General features: G+C 43.0%; 1 protein-coding gene across 3 annotated transcripts in view; it reads left to right on the forward strand.

The window, feature by feature from the left end:
* The first annotated feature begins 8,654 nt into the window (after positions 1 to 8,654).
* ABAT (4-aminobutyrate aminotransferase) overlaps positions 8,655 to 18,615 on the forward strand; it is a 124,403-nt gene continuing 114,442 nt past the window's right edge. For 2 of the 3 annotated variants that reach the window (XM_067551276.1, XM_067551279.1), the window contains exons 1-2: positions 8,655 to 8,701; positions 9,657 to 9,731. The gene's annotated coding sequence lies outside the window, so the exon portion shown is untranslated. Of the gene's footprint in view, positions 8,702 to 9,656; positions 9,732 to 14,957; positions 15,035 to 18,615 lie in introns of those variants that run through there. The other variant, XM_067551277.1, reaches the window with a different exon arrangement.

Genomic DNA, 18,615 nt, shown 5'->3' on the forward strand with positions numbered 1-18,615 from the left:
AGGTGTAGGGTTAGCCAGTACCACCCACTCCTATGGGTCCTGTAACTCTGTGAACATGATAAAGGAAAAGAGAATGTTCAGTACAGCTATCCTCTTCTGTGGGTGATAATTGAAACAATTGCCGTTGGACAGCTTTGTTTTTTTTCCCCCTCCTTTTCCAAGAAAGCCTTCATCCATCCAAGAACACTTTAATCTGTGATCTACTAGTTCAAACATCGAAATAAATAGCTATTTATGGAAGAGGTCACTGAAGAAAATGTGACACTTGCATTTATCTCTGCTAAAAGGACAGTATTGGTCACTTCCTGAAGTGGAAAGTTTGTTGAATCCTGGAAATACTAGCTTCCAATATCAGCTCTATTTATATCAAATTCACGTTAGTTTTCCCCTGCCAGTGCATATAGACATAGGTAGTTTGAATTTCCATTTTATGTGGCTTTTCTCCAAACTGAAGAGATGTTATGAGCACAACATAATGATCTTCACACACAACTACCAGTCTGAGGTCCATTGCAACATCAACAGTTTTCTGAAAGAATCTAGTACAATATTAGCTTGATATTGATCAGGAAAGGAAAATTTGATATTCTAGGTGGATTTGCATTCCAGACATTCCTCCTCCTTTACATTGCATACACAGAATGAATGTTTTCATTTTCATTGCTCCAGTTAAGCTGTTCAGTCCTTCTGACTTATTTGTTGTACTTTGCCTCAGTAATAGCAAAACCATGAGTGGTATTGAGCTTCATGTAGTTGCCAGATTATTTTACCTGCTTTTATTTGGTACATTGTTTACTTTATTTGCTGTTATACTTTTATTTTTAGGTGGTTGTTCATAGATAGGGCCCTACCAAATGCATGGCCATGAAAAATGCATCACGGACTGTGAAATCTGGTCTTTTTGTGTACTTTTACCCTATACTATATAGGAAAACGCATACAAAAATGCACAGCATTTCACAAAGTGGGGGTCCTGACCCAAAAGGGGATTGCAAAGCTATTGTGTGTGGGGGTGGGGGGGTTATGATATTGCAACCCTTGCTTTTGCTCTGCCTACAGCACTGGACGCCTGGCCAGCAGCCACCGCTCTCCAACCACCCAGCTCTGCAGGCAGCACTGCTGCCTACAGCAGTAAGTGGTATTGCCATCCTTACTTCTGTGCTGTTGCTGGCGGTATCGCTGCCTTCAGAGCTGGCCTTGCGACCACATTTTGGGTCGGGACCCTAGTTTGAGAGATGCTGAGTCTTAAGGGACTTTTTTCATGCTTTGTTACAACATCATGAAATTCAAGATTTTTAAAATGCTAGGACTGTAAAATTTTACAAAAATGGACCGTGAATTTGGTAGGGCCCTATTCATAGACCATTCTTATAGCCTGATCTGTTGCATGTCACTCACTTTGACTCCTAGAACATTCCATAGGCACAGTGAGGAACCATATGTTGTGTTAAAGTCCTAGCTTGAGACATTGGTTTAAAGTATTTTCTCATAGCATCTTGACTGCATTTCCCAGGTTTTCTACTTCTGATATTTCTTAGCCCCCTGTTGTATGTACTTTGTAAATAAGTTGGCCACAGGAGGTGATGTCTAACAGTCAGTTTGAGAACATTTTTTTACTAAGGTAACATTGAAATGCTGCATCCAGTCAATTTCAGAATTTCCAGGAATATTGTAAGTACCAGGGGGTACAACCCTGTTGATATTGGTGCAAATTGGAACATTAGAAAAGCCTGATTCACAGGAACAGCAGAACTAGTCTGCCTAGTGCTTCAGGCAGGTGAATCTCTGCCACCCCTCCTGTTGCCTACACATATTAAAGGCAGCAGCTGAAATTGCTGTGTGGAGAGGTTAGCTGTCACCTGGATTCTAGCAGAAACAAGAAAGCTCTACAGGGAAGGTTGGAGGGGAGGGAAGCAGGGACTCTGAGAAGAGTTGGGGTTGGGGGGTAAGCAGATTTGGCAGTGTGGGGCAAAACAGAGGCCGACAAAAAATGGGGGGAAGTGGGAGTGATTAAGAAAGCAGGGACCTGGGATGTGGGGAGAGGAAAGTGGGGATTTTAGGGTGTAATGGAGAGGGGGAAAGGGAGAGGGAATCTTGTGCTTGGTGGAGATCAAAAAGGGATGCAAAAAGAGCCTCAAGCACAAAGGAAAGCATGTGGGGAGTGGAAGAGGAATCACTGGTGAGTTCCCACTGAGATCTCCTCCACTTGGCTTATCCAGAACAGTGTTCTCTCAGAACTGGACATCTAGTTCTCTTGGGTCCAAAAAACTCAGTTTGATTCCAGATTTTGTCACTCAGGTTCCTTTATTTGGCATACAGCAAAGCTATACTGAGTTGATCAGACTCAAGCATAGGGCGTGGGCATAGGGTGTACCATAAATCCAAAGATACACTGAAAACCTGTATATACATTGCCTTTACTCTACATTATATCTCATGTTTTTGGTGCAGGAATGAATCTCTGTGCAGCACGCTCTGTCCATTCATTGTCCATGTAGAACCTGATCTTTACATTCCAGGTTTATCTTGTCCATTGCTCTTAACTTCAGGTTGTTCCTGCTTATTTTAGCTGGCTCAGACACTCATTTTAGCTTACTGCTTGTTAAGCCCTTATTTACAACTTCATGTTCCTAGTAATGCCCACTAAAAAATTAGGTAACTTACTTATGTAAGTCAAGCCTACACACTGAAATAGAGAGGGTGGGAGAGCAGCATGCAGTAGGGAGCTTGGGTGGGGGATATAGAGGGGTGCAAGGTGCCCCTGGTGTGTGCAATGAGCTGAGTCAACAGAAGCTATAACATGTGAAAGCCCCCTTCTCCCAGTTACTGTAAGTTTAAGGAAAAAGTGGGTATACTGAATTTTAAAGAACCCACGAGGTCTCTAATAATGATTTGTTGATAACTAACCGTCTATATTAGTTCCCTAGAATACTCTGATTTGATGAGCACAGATTGAGCTATTAAGATCCCCCAAATTTCCCTGAAGCAATGATGGATTTTTCAGAATGTAGCTGTTAACATCCAGTGAGCATGCACTTAATGTTATCACAGGCTTCAGAATCCTGCCTCTACATTTCTATAATTAGCTAAAATAAATTGAGTGGTATAAGTTTAAAACATGAACTGCATATTAAAAATAAACCATGTCTTTATCCATTCAGGTGCTTGTGCCACACCTTGTTACCATTAAACTTAACTATTTCAGAAACCCCCAGTCCGATTATAAACTTCTTAATAAAGCAGTATTACTTTAGCCATCTGCATTAGTCACTCTAATGGACCCCACACTTAATTTGTGACAGGAATCTAGTATTTTATTTGTTAGTATTATTTATTCATCTGGAACACTTAATAGTACTACTATTAGGCTAATTAAAACAATAAGTTCTTTATGTAGGATTTGTGTAATATATTTAAAAATCAGTTAAAATGGAAAAGCTTTTAAAAGGAAATATTTGAAACTTGCGTCCCTATTTCATTCTTTGCAGACAGTAGTGATAGGTTTGAAGGATACAAATAAACAAAATATATGGTTGTATTTTAATGGATGAATAAAAATGCACCCATCTAGTAGAGATTTTTCAAAAAACACAATGAATCAACATGAGGTAGCAAGAAACTCTATCTCCTTCTGTTACAGTAAGACCTCTGGCCAGAGATATACATGAATTTACACTTGGAAAAGGGAATAAATATGCTGAAGTGATTGAAAACGGTACAGCATTGTACAGTTTACTAACTTTCTGAAACTTTAGCATTAACCCACTTCCACAGGTACAAAGCAGCAGGAAAGGATTATGGCCATTTCAGTGTAATGCTTGGAGACGAGCATAAATATATCCTGACTCTCAAAACCAGTGGCTAATAATACATACACCACCCAACTAACTTATGGCCAACAGCGCTATGGTAGGTTTTTTTTGTTGGTTGGTTGGTTGGTTGTCAGTTTGGGGGATTTTTGTTGTTGGGGGGGTGGGGAGGGTCTGTTCATTCATTTCTGATCAGGCCTGGAATTTCTTAGGTTAACTCTGATGAAATCACAGCCCAAGCTGGCAAGACTGCAGGACTGAATACTGTATCTGCATAGCTTGAATCTACAAATTATCAAAGTGTCTTTGATCGCAACTATAGGGCTACCATGAGGATTGAAACAGTTTTACATCATAGGCCGAAGAAGCATTTCCTTGGCTTGTCAGTCCTAATCACAGAGGCTTAGGGATTTACAAAAATGGACTAGTTAGGGTTGATGTTGAACTCTCCACATCTATCTGTCCTATACCAACCCATACAGCATGCTAACTGAATTGTTAGAAGTCTTATGGTTTGTATAATCAGTTTCCATTTACATGATAACTTGAACAAATCAATTCCTCCTGATAGTACAGGGGAGAATCAGCTATTTTTCCATTGAAAATGGTTAAAGTAGTGTCTTGTTTTGCTCTCCCAAAGTGCTGGGTGCCCACGGCTCCCATTGAAGTAAATAGGTTGAGCAGCTGGAGCTCCTTTCTGAAACAAGCCACCTTTAAGTGTTTTAAATATGAATTTAGGTGTCCTGCTTTAGGCACCCAAGTTTGAAAATGTTGGCCTGAAGGCTTTCAATGGATTTGAGAATTGGTATTTGATATGCTCAGCAATTTTTGCTTGGTTTGCTTAGGATGCCATTCTGCAAACTCAAGCAGCCTTCAAAATTCAAGATCTGCCCAGTGCAGCAGTGAGGGGTGGAAACTCACAGCAAGCAGCTCTGCTCAGGGCTGGGCTCAGTAACCAGCTTGCTAGGCTACTTCTCTCAACCTGGGAGTTAATACTGGTAAGTCATTTCTTCTCTAAAATAGAATTAAGCCCTAAGGAGTAAATCAACCACAGATATGCTGCCCTTTTAGGTGAGGGGGAAATATTAACCACTAGATGTCACTACAGCCTCAGGAATGAAGGAAGATCCTAGCTGTCAGACAGCAAGAGTTTAACAATGTCTCACTTCCTTTATGGGACCCCAGGTTGGATATTTTCCCTTGAGATTTCCCGTTTGGCCTTTGAGCAGCAGTTTGCCAACTTTCTGAGCTGAACCTCCCCTTCTGAGTTACAATTTTTGGTTGTGCCCCCCCAACCCAGACAAAAATAGACACATGCAAAAAGCCTACCCATAAAGCTAACAAAGACTTTAACACAACTTTAATTTAAATTAGTTACACCCAGGCCCACCGACAGAGATTCCTGGCCTGAGGGCTGAACAGCCAATGGCCCCCCTAGAAAGGGAGGGCTGAGGTCCGAATGGGCTTCCTCCGGAAGTTTCTACTTATTTATTATGTGTCAGGCAGGCTCCCAGGCAGCTGAGGGAGGTGGCATCTGCTACTCAGTTTCCTGAGTCTCTTGGAGGCTCCAGGGAGATAACTGATGAACCCGGGAAGCTGAGTAGCAGATACAGCCTAAGCGGCCTCGGAACCTGCATGTCACATAATAAATAAGCTCGGCTCAGGGCAGGGGTGGAAAGCGTGAGTGGCGAGGGCCTCAGGGGTGTGCAGGAGAAGAGGATATGTATCTATCCCATCCACCCTGGGCAATTGCTTCTCTTCCCCTATGCCCCCTTGCTTGCAGGCCTGCCTACACCTGTAAGTTTCAAATACATAAATACTTCTCAATGGCACAGCCAAGGCTTCCTCAACAGTGGCTGCTTCTGGCTTGTCAATACCTGCCCCTCTGCCTCTCCTCCCTCAGGTTTTCAGGAGGGGGAGGCGCATGCAACAGTGTCTGGGGGTGGTATGGTATGTTCTAATTAGGGGCCCAAATCCTTCACTCTTACGTACACAAGTAGTCCTTGTGGCTCTATAATGTTTGTAAAGAAATGTCCTTGCATGTAAACATAGACACTGTGCCAATACAGATCTTACAAAAGAAGATGAAAGAAATGATGAGAGATGTCAGGCACAAAGCAGTCTCCTGTGGAGGTGAGGGGCCTGAAGCTAGGATCTTACCAGTTTTATTCCCTGCTCTGCCATTGACTTACTCTCTGCATTGAGCAAGCCACTCAGGCCAACATTTAATGGCCTAGTGACCATTAATGATGAAAGGCTCTGTTTTTGGATGCCCAATTTTATAGATGCTTTATGCCTGATTTTTTTTCAGAAGTGCGGATATCAGATGGAGTTGAGTGCTCTGCATCTCTGAAATTCAACTGGAGTGTGTTTAAAGTTGGGCACCCAAAATTAGTGGCTGCTGTTGAAAACTGTAGATTTAATCCTTCCATCTGATTTCTGTGAATTGAGGATAATACTTCCACCCTCTCAAAGTGGGGGTGAGGAGATTATTTAGCTAATAAGTTGTGGTGGGTGGTGAGGATTATTTAGCAAATGTTTATGTAGCACTTGGAAACTGTAAAACACTGTTATGATGATGGTAAATTGATGGACAGGATTGGCAAAGATGGACTTGACTGCCCTATCAAAGTTCTGGGCAACTGCAACTGTATTCCCCCTCTTTAAGCCAGCAAAGTTACCTGCTCGCAGGCTACCGGCTCCCTGACAGTCACCTCTTTGGGGGTGGAGACCTGCATCTCACCCCACTCAGAAGGCAGTATTTCCAGTCTACATAGTTCCCTGCCTTCACTGTGTTGTTTCTAGCAGAGACAGGCTGCTGAAAATCAGGCCTGCTTGTTTTCTGTCCTTATAGAATGGATCCCAGACTTATGGTTACCACACAGTTCTTTCTAAACAAGCCTATTTTATTCTTAAGGTAAAAAGCTTTACAGATAAAGCATATTAAAAACAATAAAAGACCCTACACTGCTGCTAATAAGCTAACCAGAGACCTCCTCAACCCTAACATGGGCTCTGGAAGGACCCTGTCCATGGGGTTTCTGTTGTGGTGACAAGTTCATCACTGCATCAGCTCACAATCAATACATAGCCTACTGAGGTCCCCTAATATTAAGTCCTTCCAATCCTAGCTTAAGGATTGGTGTCCTCCGCGGACCAGGGCTCCTGTCCATTTGCTGGATCAGGAAAAAGGCCCTGAGATAGTTTAAAACAAGGCTGTTTTCCCAAAGTCTTTTTCTTTGTCTGTTGCTCTCTGGAGGATATTTGTGCACTTCTCCAGGGAGAGGTTTCAGAAGGCTGATGAGAGGAAGTACGTTAGCATCTTCCTCCTACTAGAGAAGGTATATATAATAACACGTACACAATTGCATTTTGAATACAATGAATCCCCAAAGGTATTAACCCTAATAAAATAAGGTGTAACTTAATTCAATAAAGTTCATTCAGCACGTTACAGGAAATTGTCAGCCTGTCACATGCAGTACTTTCCAAAATGAAGAGGTTGTGAACGGATGCAGGAGTTTGGTGTTTTTCATTATATACTATTTGGATCCAAAACAAAGTACCATTTCACCTTTTCCACTCCATTTAGGGTCCAACTGAGCTGTAGTTATGGAGCTCAGCTAGCAGGTGCCAGCTAGTGGCCAATGAGCACTAATCAAAGACACCAGGCTGGAGTCTTGAATACAAAGTGTCAAAGCTTCCTGAAGGAAGCTGTTACATGATTGATAATGTTATCAGTTAAGGATTCCCCCAAGGGAGAGGATTACACAATGGCTCTCAAAGAACAAAGGAAATTTGTTAACTTTAATAGCTCAAAGAATACAAGTTTTGGAACAGGTATGTAATGCTTTTTTTTCTCCTGTGTAATCAAACACAGGGTGTGTGTCTGAATCAGAATTCAACACACTACTGCGCTTCTGGTTGCTTCATGTTAATGAGCGGCTGCATCTTTTAAAGTATGTGCAATGATGAATCTCTTGTGGAAAGCGCATCTTGCTTGCCATGCCTGAGAGAGCCCCAAACAAATAAAGATTTTATTCCATGTCCTTTGCTTCATACTGTCGTTATTGACTTGACCCAGATAGCCTAGTTCTTGTAGCGCTAAGACTCTAGGGAACAGCTGAAGACTGAGACTGCCTTCTAGCTTCTTCTTGGTCACAGAGTAGCAGGCTGACAAGAGAAGGATGCAATGGCAAGAGGAAGATGGATCTGGCAATCAGACCTAAACTGCCTCTGTGCAGTGGGAGGTCCATGTTAGTTAGTATGGCTTAGCTGGTCCCTGGTGGTGATAGTGGTATTGGTTTATTGCAAATGGGCCCAGAAGTTGATCAATGGGCGTGACTTTTTTAAATAAAAAGAAAACATAATAAATACAAATAGTACAGAGCTTTGAGGTCCTGATTCAGTCATGGATCCCTGGGGACAAGTTGTTATAGGCATAGGGACTTGCCTATATGGATCTGGTTGCAGGAATGGGGCCTTAGCATGTCCCAAAAGGATGCATCTCTTTATCACCTATAACCCTAATCCTGCAATCAGTTCCGTGCAGGTGGACAGCTTTTCCCATGCAGAGTCCAATCTCCTCAGAGGAGCTATGCCAGTTTATCCCAGGTGAAGACTGGGCCTGGTGCTCTTTCAGTGGAGGGAGGGGAGAAAAGGCAATGGTTCTTTGGTGGTGAGCAGTAATCGCTAGGCTTTCTCAGACAGAGATTGCACCTGAGTGCATGTTGCTTTTCAGGAGGTGTTCTGCTGGACAGTTCCCCATTGGCATCCATCACTGTAACAACAGAATTGGTTCTAGCAATTTTATGCCTCTCCCACTTAACTTTGGTTTCCTTTCCAGAACCCAAGGGACTCCTGCAGCACCACTGTGGCAGTCTGCGTGGGAGGTGAGACTTTACTGATATGATAATGGCTTACACAAAATTACTGTAGCAATGAATGAAACATACAATGGAAAATCCATGAGTAGCATGTTTTTTCTTGCTTTATATGAGCAAGCATATGTCCAAGGACAGAGCATTAAAGAGCCTAACTTGCTGTTTTGGCTTTGCTCTTTATGACTAGTATTTGCTATAGGGTAATGAAATAAAATGAATGTCCAAGATAAATGAGGCACTTAAGGCCAGATCTTGAGCTGGTGTAAATGGCTGGAGTTTCCAGGAAGTCAGTTGGAATCCAAAGGGTAAACGAAAGGTGTTTCCTTGCTAGCCTAGATAAAGTAACAGAAGAAATGGAATATATGAGCAAGTTGCATTTCTGTGCAGCACAACAGTATACAAATGCCCCAGGTTAGCGCCTCATTCAGCCATGTCTACCCCCAGATGCAAGGGGGGTAGGAATTAAAAAGGTAACTCAGATAAAGGGCCAGATCCTCAGCTGTTTTAATCAGTCAACTGATTAAAATAGTGCTACTCCGAATTACTCTAGCTGAGGATCTGACCCAGTGTTACTTTTTTTTAAACATCCCTCATCATCGTCATCCTCAATCCTTTAGCTAAGTTTTCTTCCAGCATTTTTGTCAAAGACCAGTTGTATTCTTCTCCTGTGTTTAGATTCTTTGCAAGTCAAGTGTGCTCAGTAAAATTAAAATGACTTCCAGGGTCAAATCCAGCAAATTATCCGATTCTCAGTTGGTGTAAATCAATGGAAATTGAATTAAATCATAAGCTCCTTTTGATATCAAGGATTTCACAAGATGAGAATCTGGCCCATTTTCTCCAAAACTGAGAGAGAAAATGAAAAAGATTTCTTCCAGCAGGTGGCATATGGAGTCTCTAATAACAGCAACACCAGCAGCCAAGTGCTGCAATAAAATATCTACATATATTCGTATTTTTACAGACTGCTTGCTTCAGTCAGTTCTACTGGTGTCTGAAAGACGCAATGTGAGAGAATATCCTCTGCTGCTTCAATAAGGTGAGTTCCTACTGTCAACTCCTGCTTCCTTTCTATCATCTGTGTGGGATTTTGTTTGTGTGACAAGGATGTAATATGTACTGTACAGAAATTCTTTCAGTTCAGTAAATTTTCCATCTTCTAGTTAATAATTCTAGGGCAAGGAGTGCCTTATGTATCTACAGTACCCAGCACCAGATCCTGACTGGGTGCTACTATAATACATTATTAATATATTAAGAATATCCTAGAACCAAAAGCACATAGATGCCTGGAAGGGACAACAAACTACTTGTGTACTGCATTTGTACTCTGCCTTCCTCATTGATTTGAATAACGTTGAGGAGCTATATAGCATCTTAGCAGTTCTTGATCTGGACCTGCAAAGGTTTGGTTTATGAGACTGAATTATGTTGCTATCTTCTGAGGCTTATTTCACTCTTTATATAATGTATGCTGGCCTTAGCTCACTCAGTGAATCTTTAGCTATTGTTGTCTGAGACTCCTCTTTATGGACTCTCTTTCTTTCCATCTTCCCCTCCATTTTCCTTGTGTAGCATCATCACTATTGATCTCCTAATACATACTCATTGAGACACGATATGTCAAAGTTATTCTTAGTGTAAACTGAAGTCAGTTTGGCCCTGTGAGGTTTTTACACTGCTCTATTTTTTAGATCTGGCCCTATAAAAGGGTGCCAAATTTGACTGCATGTATGAGATATTTTCCAGATATTGTGACACTGAAGTCAGTTGGAATTTTGCAACTGACTTCAGTGTGCAAAGAATCCATGTTGTATACTAAGTAATATTTTTTTCTTTGAATATTTTTTCTTTGAACATTTTTTCTGCTTTTTTGTGACTAAACCTTAACAAACTGACCAAATATTGATCTTGGCTACACATATTGGTATTGAAGTTAATGGAGTTAATCCAGATTTATAATATGTAAGAGAAAATCAAATTTGGCCCATTACAGCACCATCTATTGGAACTTCTCGGAGTGTTCTTATGTTTCCCAGAGCTCTTGTGACTGTTTGTTTGTTTGTTTATTAGAAGAAGAGGAAGGAGAGAGTCAGGGATCATTGTTATTCAATTCAGGATTTCCTCAGTGGTTTCCCAAAACCAGCTAGTGAACCACTTCCTCTTTTTTAGGAAGTGTAGTTTTTCAGGACAATACCTCAGTGCCTCTAGACAGTTAGCACCAGTTGTTGTGGGCCAGTTTGTGGTCCATAAAATGTATTTTAAGATGTGAAACTTGAAGATGTGAAAGAATACAGGAGTTTGGCAGGAAAACAAACAATTACCAGTAAACCAGAAAGTGCTATTAGAAAACCCACTTAGTGCTCACTGCTTTATCCTGCCTAATTTATTTCCTATCAAAGTCAATGATAAGACTTCCATTGATTTCAGTGGGAGCTGGATTGGACATAAGTCTCTGATCTTGCAAAGACTTCAACACAAAGTCAATGTACTACATGAACATAAAATTATGCTTATAGAGTCAGAAATGTAGAACTGAAAGGGACCCCAATAGGTCATCTAGTCCAGTCCCCTGCACTGAGGCAGGACCAAGTATTATCTAGACCATTCCTGATTAGTGTTTCTCTAACATGTTCTTAAAACATCCAGTGATGGAGATTCCACAATCTCCCTAGGTAATTTGTTTTAGTGGTTAACTACCCTTACAGTTAGTTTTTTCCTAACATCTAACGTAAATCTCCCTTGCTGCAATTTAAGCCCATTACTACTTGTCTTGTTCTCTGTGGTTAAGAGAATAGTTTGTCACCCTCCTCATTATAACAACCTTTTATGTAGTTGAAGACTGTTATTATGTCCCCTCTTAGTGTGCTTGTCTTCAGACTAAACAAGCCCAATTTTTAAAAAATCTGTCCTTATAGGTCATGTTTTCTAGACCTTTAATCGTTTTTGTTGCTCTCCTCAGGACTTTCTCCAGTTTGACCACATCTTTCCTAAAGTGTGGAGCCCAGAAATGGACACAATACTGCAATTGAGGTTTTATCAGTGATGAGTAGAGTGGAAGAATTATTTTTCATATCTTGCCTACAACACTCCTGCTGATACATCCCAGAATTATGTTAGCTTTTTTTTGCAATGAGATTACATTGTCATCTCATAATTAGTTTGTGAGCCTCGATAACCCCCACATCTTTTCTGCACTACTCTTTCCTAGGCAGTCATTTCCCATTTTGTATTTGTGCAATTGATTATCCTTTCCTAAGTGTAGTACTTTTGGATTTGTCCTTATTGAATTTCATCCTATTTATTTCAGACCATTTCTCCAGATTAAGATTATTCTGAATTATAATTCTTTCCTCCAAAGTGCTTGCAACCCCTGCCAGCTTGGTATCATCCACAAGCTTTAAAAGTGCATTCTCTACACTATCATGTAAATAATTTATGAAGATGTTGAATAGAACTGGATCCAGGACAGATCCTTGCAAAGACCCCACTTGATATGCCCTTCCAGCTTGATTGAGAATCATTGATAACTACACTCTGAATATTGTTTTCCAGCCTGTTGTGCACACACCTTATAATAGGTTTGTCTAGGCTATATTTGTGTAGCTTGTTTATGAGAAGGTCATGTGAAACAGTATTAAAAGTCTTACTCAAGTCAAGATATATCACCATCTACTGCTTCCCCCCCATCCACAAGGCTTGTTACCCTATCAAAGGATATTAGGTTGGTCTGATGTTACTTGTTCTTGACAAATCTATGTTGATTGTTACTTATTACCTTATTTTCTTCTGGTGCTTACAAATTGATAGTGATTATTTGTCCCATTATCTTTCCAGGTACTGAAGTTAAACTGACTAGTCTAAAGTTCCCAGGATTATCCTTATTCCCCTTTTTATAGCTAAGTACTGTATTTGGCTTTTTTCTGGGATTTCTCCCATTCTCCATGAGTTCTCAAAAATAATCCCTAATGGCTCAGAGATCACTTCAGCTAGTTCCTTAAGTATTCTAGGATCTTTCATCAGTCCTTGCCAATTTGAAGACCTTTAACTTGTCGAAATAATTTTAACTTGTTTTTTCCCATTTTAGCCTCAGATGCTACCCCATTTACACTGATGTTCTCTATATTAATTGTCCAATAACTTTTTTGGTGAAAGCTGAAACAAAAAAGACACTTAACTAAACATGGCAATGGCCCAGGTGTTATTGTCTTTCCCTCTTCATTGAATAATGGGCCTACCTGTCCTTGGTCTTCCTCTTGGTTCTCATGTACTTGTAAAATGCTTTCTTGTTACCCTTTTATATCCATAGCTAATTTAATCTCATTTTTGCACTTTGGCCTTTCTAATTTTGTCCCTACATGTTTGGGGTTTTTATTCATCCTTTGTAATTTGATTTAGTTTCCACCTTTTATATGACTCACTGAAGATCTCCTGGTTAAGCTAGGATGGCTTCTTACCATGCTTCCTATCTTCCCTAATTATTGGTATAGTTTACTCTTGTGTCCTTAATGTGTATTTAAAAAAGGCCAAATCTCTTTAACAATTTTTTTTCCCTTAAACTTGCTTCCCATGGGATCTTACCTACAAATTCTCTGTGTTTGCTAAACTCTGCCTTCTTGAAGTCCATTGTTTTTATTCTGCTGTTTTCCTTTCTACAATTCCTTAGAATCATGACCTTGATAATTTCATGATCACTTTCACTCCAGCTGCCTTCCACCTTCAAATTCTCAACTAGTTCCTCTCTTTTTGTCAGAATCAAATCCACAATAGCCTCTCCCTTAGTCACTTTCTCCACCTTCTGTAATTAAAAAATTGTCTCCAATGCATTCCAAGAATTTGCGGGATAATCTGTGTCCTGCTGCATTATTTTCCCAACAGATATCTGGGTAGCTGAAGTCCCCCATCACCAACAAGTCCTATGTTTTGGATTATTTCTGTAGTTGTTTAAAAAGAGCCTTATCAACCTCTTCTTCCTGGGAGGTGGTCTGTAGTAGACACCTACCACAATTATTGTGTTATTGTGTTAATATTGTGGTGTTCTAATATAATAGGCATGTGCTCCTCACTTAGTGAAATATCTAATATTTTTATTAATCCAGTTAAGCTCTTGATCTCCATGAGATTTTGAAGCAAAGAGTTCCCCAGGATACTTATGCATTTGTAAAACAAACAAAAAACCCTTTTACTCCTTTGCTTGTGTTAGTTGTAAATTCAGTTCCTTTTATTGAATGTCCCTTCCTTTTTCATAATACAAAAAAAAAAAAAAAAAAAAGGGTAAATAGGGACACCTCATTCACATATTTTATACATCTGTCATGTGTCCACTCTAAACAGTCCAATTTTTTTTTCAGTTTCTAGCTTGCAGGGTTTTTCCAAGTATCTAGTCATTTTTGTCATCTGTTATATCCTTTTTGAAAGAGGGTAAGCAGAAATGAACACACTATTGAAGCAGGGTGCACTTGACAGATATAATCAACATCTGCATGTGAGGATTGATACTGATTACACCGAAAAACACATGATTTAAGAACAGGGGTTGAAGACTAGGTTTGCTTCAAGGAAAGATTCCTTGGGATTGTGGGAAGATGCCACCAGGCTTCAGGTAACCTCCTATTTGAACTGAATGTTCACTTATCTATACCACTGTGGAGTGAGAGGAGTGGCATGAGTGATCCAGCCTGGGGGCTGCTCCAGCTTGGAGTGACAAGGGTCACTCGATACCATTTCAACTCCAGCCAAGGAATTGCCTCAGCAGCCTGGAGGTTGCCCAGTCCCTGCCTCTACCCTATCACTTAGTGAAAGCTGGTGCAGGCACCAGAACACGCCAGCTTCTTTTCTGCTCATTAACTGAACTGTGACACGGTCCAGGGGTCTGATACGGTGCTGAGTGCCGCCCCCCACCTCTCCCCTCCCGAGTTTCCACAGGAGCTGGGTGTGTGCTCAGCACCTTGCAGGCTGGTGAGCTGCACTAGCTCACAAGAGGTGCTCGGGGGGGCTGAGCGAGGCCCCGTCCCCTCGCCGCCAGTCTGATAGCCGTTCCTGTGATCCAGGATCCCGACCGTTGGATCTACCCGTTTCCCGCCCCTCAGCCTGGCTCGTCCCTGCCTGACCCGTGCTGTTCTCCGCTCCGATCGGGCAGCCCCGCCCTCTGGGGGAGTGTCCAGGCCAGGGGACCTGATTGGCCAGCGGTACCCCTGATTGGCCCGCGGAGCCGCGGGCCGGCGGCGCTGATTGGCTGTGGGGCGCAGAGCCGGGCAGAGTGCGGGCCGCCTCGAGAGCTAGCAGCGCGGCCCTGCGGCTCTGTCCGCTCAGCCTGGAGCCCGTGGAGACCCAGCCGCCGCGGTGAGTGCGGGGACCGTTAGTCACAGCCGGGGCGCGGGGCGGGCGGCCCAGGCCCTACGGGAGGCAGGCTGCGAGCACCCCGTCGTCGTCGAGGCACCCGGTCGTCCCCAAGTCTCCCCGTGCCGAGCAGGTGGAGGCTGCCGGCCCGGCGCCCCTCAGCCCTGCCCGTTACACCCCGGTGGGGAGCCTGCCGGGCACCGCTCAGAATCTGCCCCCCCCGGAGTTCCCCGTCTCCTTCCCTGCCGTCAGCCCCTACTTCAACCCCCCCCCCCCGCCTCCGTCCCTCTCCGACCTATAACCCCTACTTCAACCCCCCCCCGTCCCTGTCCTCCCCACTTCAATCCTCTCTCCGTCCCTCTCTGCCCCTCTACGCTCTACAACCCCTACTTCAGCCCCCTCCCGTCTCCGTCCCTGCCCTCCTCACAGTCCCTATTTCAAACCCCCTCTGTCTCTGCCCTCCCTACAACCCCAGCAAGTGTAGACCACTCCTCCCTTTCTCACATGGAGTCCCCTTACCCAGTGTGTGAGACTCAGTTAGGGGCGTGGGTAGCAGTTTGACATTGATGCCCCTGCTGTTTTTCTGTGGGCGCTGATGGCTGCTTTTTGCCAGTTACATGTCAGATGAGCATTGCCAATTCTTGCCAAGGGCTCATGCTCTGCAGCAAATGCTTGTGAAGCAAAGACCATCATTTTCCTCCATTCATCTTGGAGAGTGGGTCCCTGTGTCTATTTCACATGGTGGTATGTGTGCCCACTATGCATCTGAGATTGGAGGCAAGAAGGAACTGGACATGTGTTTGTTTGCACCAACCCATATACTTTCTATTTGGCACAAGAGGAGGGCAACTGTGCACGAGCGGGCTAATGGACCCTACTTGCTAGAAACTGGCAATCTCAGGTGCGAGGAGCACATGCATACCCACATGTGGAATGCAGATAGGTACCATACATGTTAAATAACCTCCAGCTACAGATATAGTCTCTATTTTCTAGTCCTGTCTTTGAACCCTCACTAGCTTTGCTTTCATTATCTTAATTTGTGCTTAAAGGAGAGCTCTGATGCTATTTGAGGCAGGCTGGTTACTTAGAGGCCCGCTTTCCTCTAGTCTTGGGCTTGATTGTGTGGTTTCCCTGTCCTCTTCAGACAACATAACAAAGGGAATGATAGGCAAAGAAATTCAACATTTGAGAGGGATTTTTCAGTAACTCAGTAATGAATATTCAGGCACAAGACTTGGACACCTTGCACATGAAGCTGAATATACAACCTCTAAGGGATGGCAAATGATTGTGGAAAGGGGCTGGTTTTCTCTTGTTATTTAAGGTAAGGTGTTCAGGCTAGGAACAAAGTACATTGGTCTGGAAGCAGGGTCCCAATAGTGGGATCGTCTCAAAGCCCATACTAATGTGAGGCTGCCTGTTCATTACTGTTACAGCAAGATCTCTGAACTCTTTTAGAAAGCAGGTTTTATGGCATTGTGTATTTTCCCCCATTATTGCCTTTCACCAGTCATTTACAAAGCATTTTACAAAGGAGGTCAGCATCATCCCTATTTTACATATGGAAAAACTGAGGCACAGTGGTGACATGACTTGACCAAGGTCACCCAACAGGTTAGTGGCAGAGCCAGGAATAAATCCTAAGTCTCCTGAGTCCCTGTCCAGTGCTTTCCCTACTAAAATACACTAGTTTTCTCTCAGAGAAAATTCTGTGTTTCTTGACCTACAGTGTCAGTGACACATGCTGCCTTCAGAAAGGAGAAGAAAAAAAGTAAATCCCAGCCCTGCATTCTTGTCAGGAAAGACAAGTTTAGAGTGAGGATGTAGAATCAGGATGTTTGTACGTTCATGTTTGAAATACAGTATGTTGGGTATATCTGCACATGTGGCAGCAAACAAATACAACATGCAAATAGACATCAGCCAAATGAGTAGATGCTCCACTGAGAGCTGCTCTCCCATTGGGAAAATGCAAAAAGATACCAGGAAACTATCCTGCAAAATGGTCACCTCCTCTCCACAGTGCATTGAATAAGATGTCTGCACAATGACCCACCTGCCAAAAGCCAACAGAGAGGTCCTACTCAGTTTTCTATGCCTTACCTAGCTGTATTTGTAGAGCCTTGAAAATGTTTAGCTATTCACTTTATATCCACAGATATCTACATCCACGGACCATTTTTGCAGATTGTGGATCAGATGCGAATACAAATTTTGTATCCGTTCAGGGCTCTATCTATATGAGACTTATAAACAGGGCTTGAAAAAATTATTGGACACCCACTAACTTGCGACAATGCTTATTAGTAATTATTTGTATTACAGTAGTGGCCCTACCATGATCAGGGTCTTGTTGTGCCAGCACTGTACATGCACATAATAATAGACAGCCTGTGCCCTGAAGAACTTCCAGTCTAAGACACACACAGGGTGGGAGCATTGAAGTGTTATCCTCATTGTCTAGATGGGGAACTAAAGCACAAAGATATTAAGGGACTTGGCCAAGGTCATAGAAGAAGTCTGTTGCAGTGCTGGGAAGTCTGGGAACCCAGATCTCCTGTCCAGTGCCTTAACCACAAAACCAGGACTGGATTAAGGCAGTCCATGGCCCGATGCACAGCATGGTGCAGGGATTCCTACGGCTCCACCCTCATGGTCTGCTATGGCCCCATTCTCTACTTGGAGTGCTAGTATCAGGGGTTCCCCCATACTATCCCAGAGAGGCAGAAGCAGTCGTAGAGGACTCTTTTCCCCCCAGGAGTGACAGCAGGGTCACCCTTCCCGATGAGCATCAGGAGAAGCAGAAGTGTATAATTGCTGGGTGAGTGGCTGAGTCTGCTATGCACTTCTCCCTTGGCTATGTACACAGTCTTCTGCTAGGGAACTGTTCTCAGTCACTGTGCAGGTGAGATGCTACCCTCTCTGTCTGTTCTATCTGGACTCTACTCCTGGGATGGGAGGTGTCTTTGTCAGCCCTATTCCTGACATATATTACTTCCCCTGCTTCAGCTGCATTGGTGTTAGTGTGCTGTGGGAGGGGATGAGGGTAGCATCTCCACCAGAAGGGGAGTAGCAGCCCTACATAAACTGCTGGTCCATGGGGAAAAAAAGGGGTGCTTTGTCCCCTAAGGGTATGTCTGTGCTGCAGGCTTCCTGCATGTCAGTGCTCAAACCCCTCTATCATCCACAATCAAAACCCTTAAATGTGTTTATAAGAGTATGGTGAACCCATGCTGGGGCTATGGGCCAAAGCACAAGTTGAGTTTTGAGCCCCTTTCCTACCTGCCCACTTTGCAGTGTGGAGGCAGCAAAGGTGTGAATATCTGTGCTCTTGTTTAGATAGTCCCCAGTGCCATTCCCATAGTTCTCTGTGCCTGTATGTTCCAGGCCTTTTGCCTACTCACTTCCCTCTCACCACTCTGTTCTGGAACTTCTCTGCTGGATTATATACATCTGCTCTGCATTTAACCTTTCCCTTCCTTGTGGCCTGCTCCAGTTTTTGCAATTCAGCCCAGTCCTGCGAAACAGCAAGATGCCCATCAGCCAGTATGCTGCTAATTGGCTGGAGGAGTACTCCAGAG

This window comes from Emydura macquarii, unplaced genomic scaffold (assembly GCF_026122565.2).
Source record: "Emydura macquarii macquarii isolate MOO-44397 ecotype Brisbane River unplaced genomic scaffold, CSIRO-AGI_Emac_v2 contig_1348, whole genome shotgun sequence".
In the NCBI taxonomy this organism is placed as follows: Eukaryota; Metazoa; Chordata; order Testudines; family Chelidae; genus Emydura; species Emydura macquarii.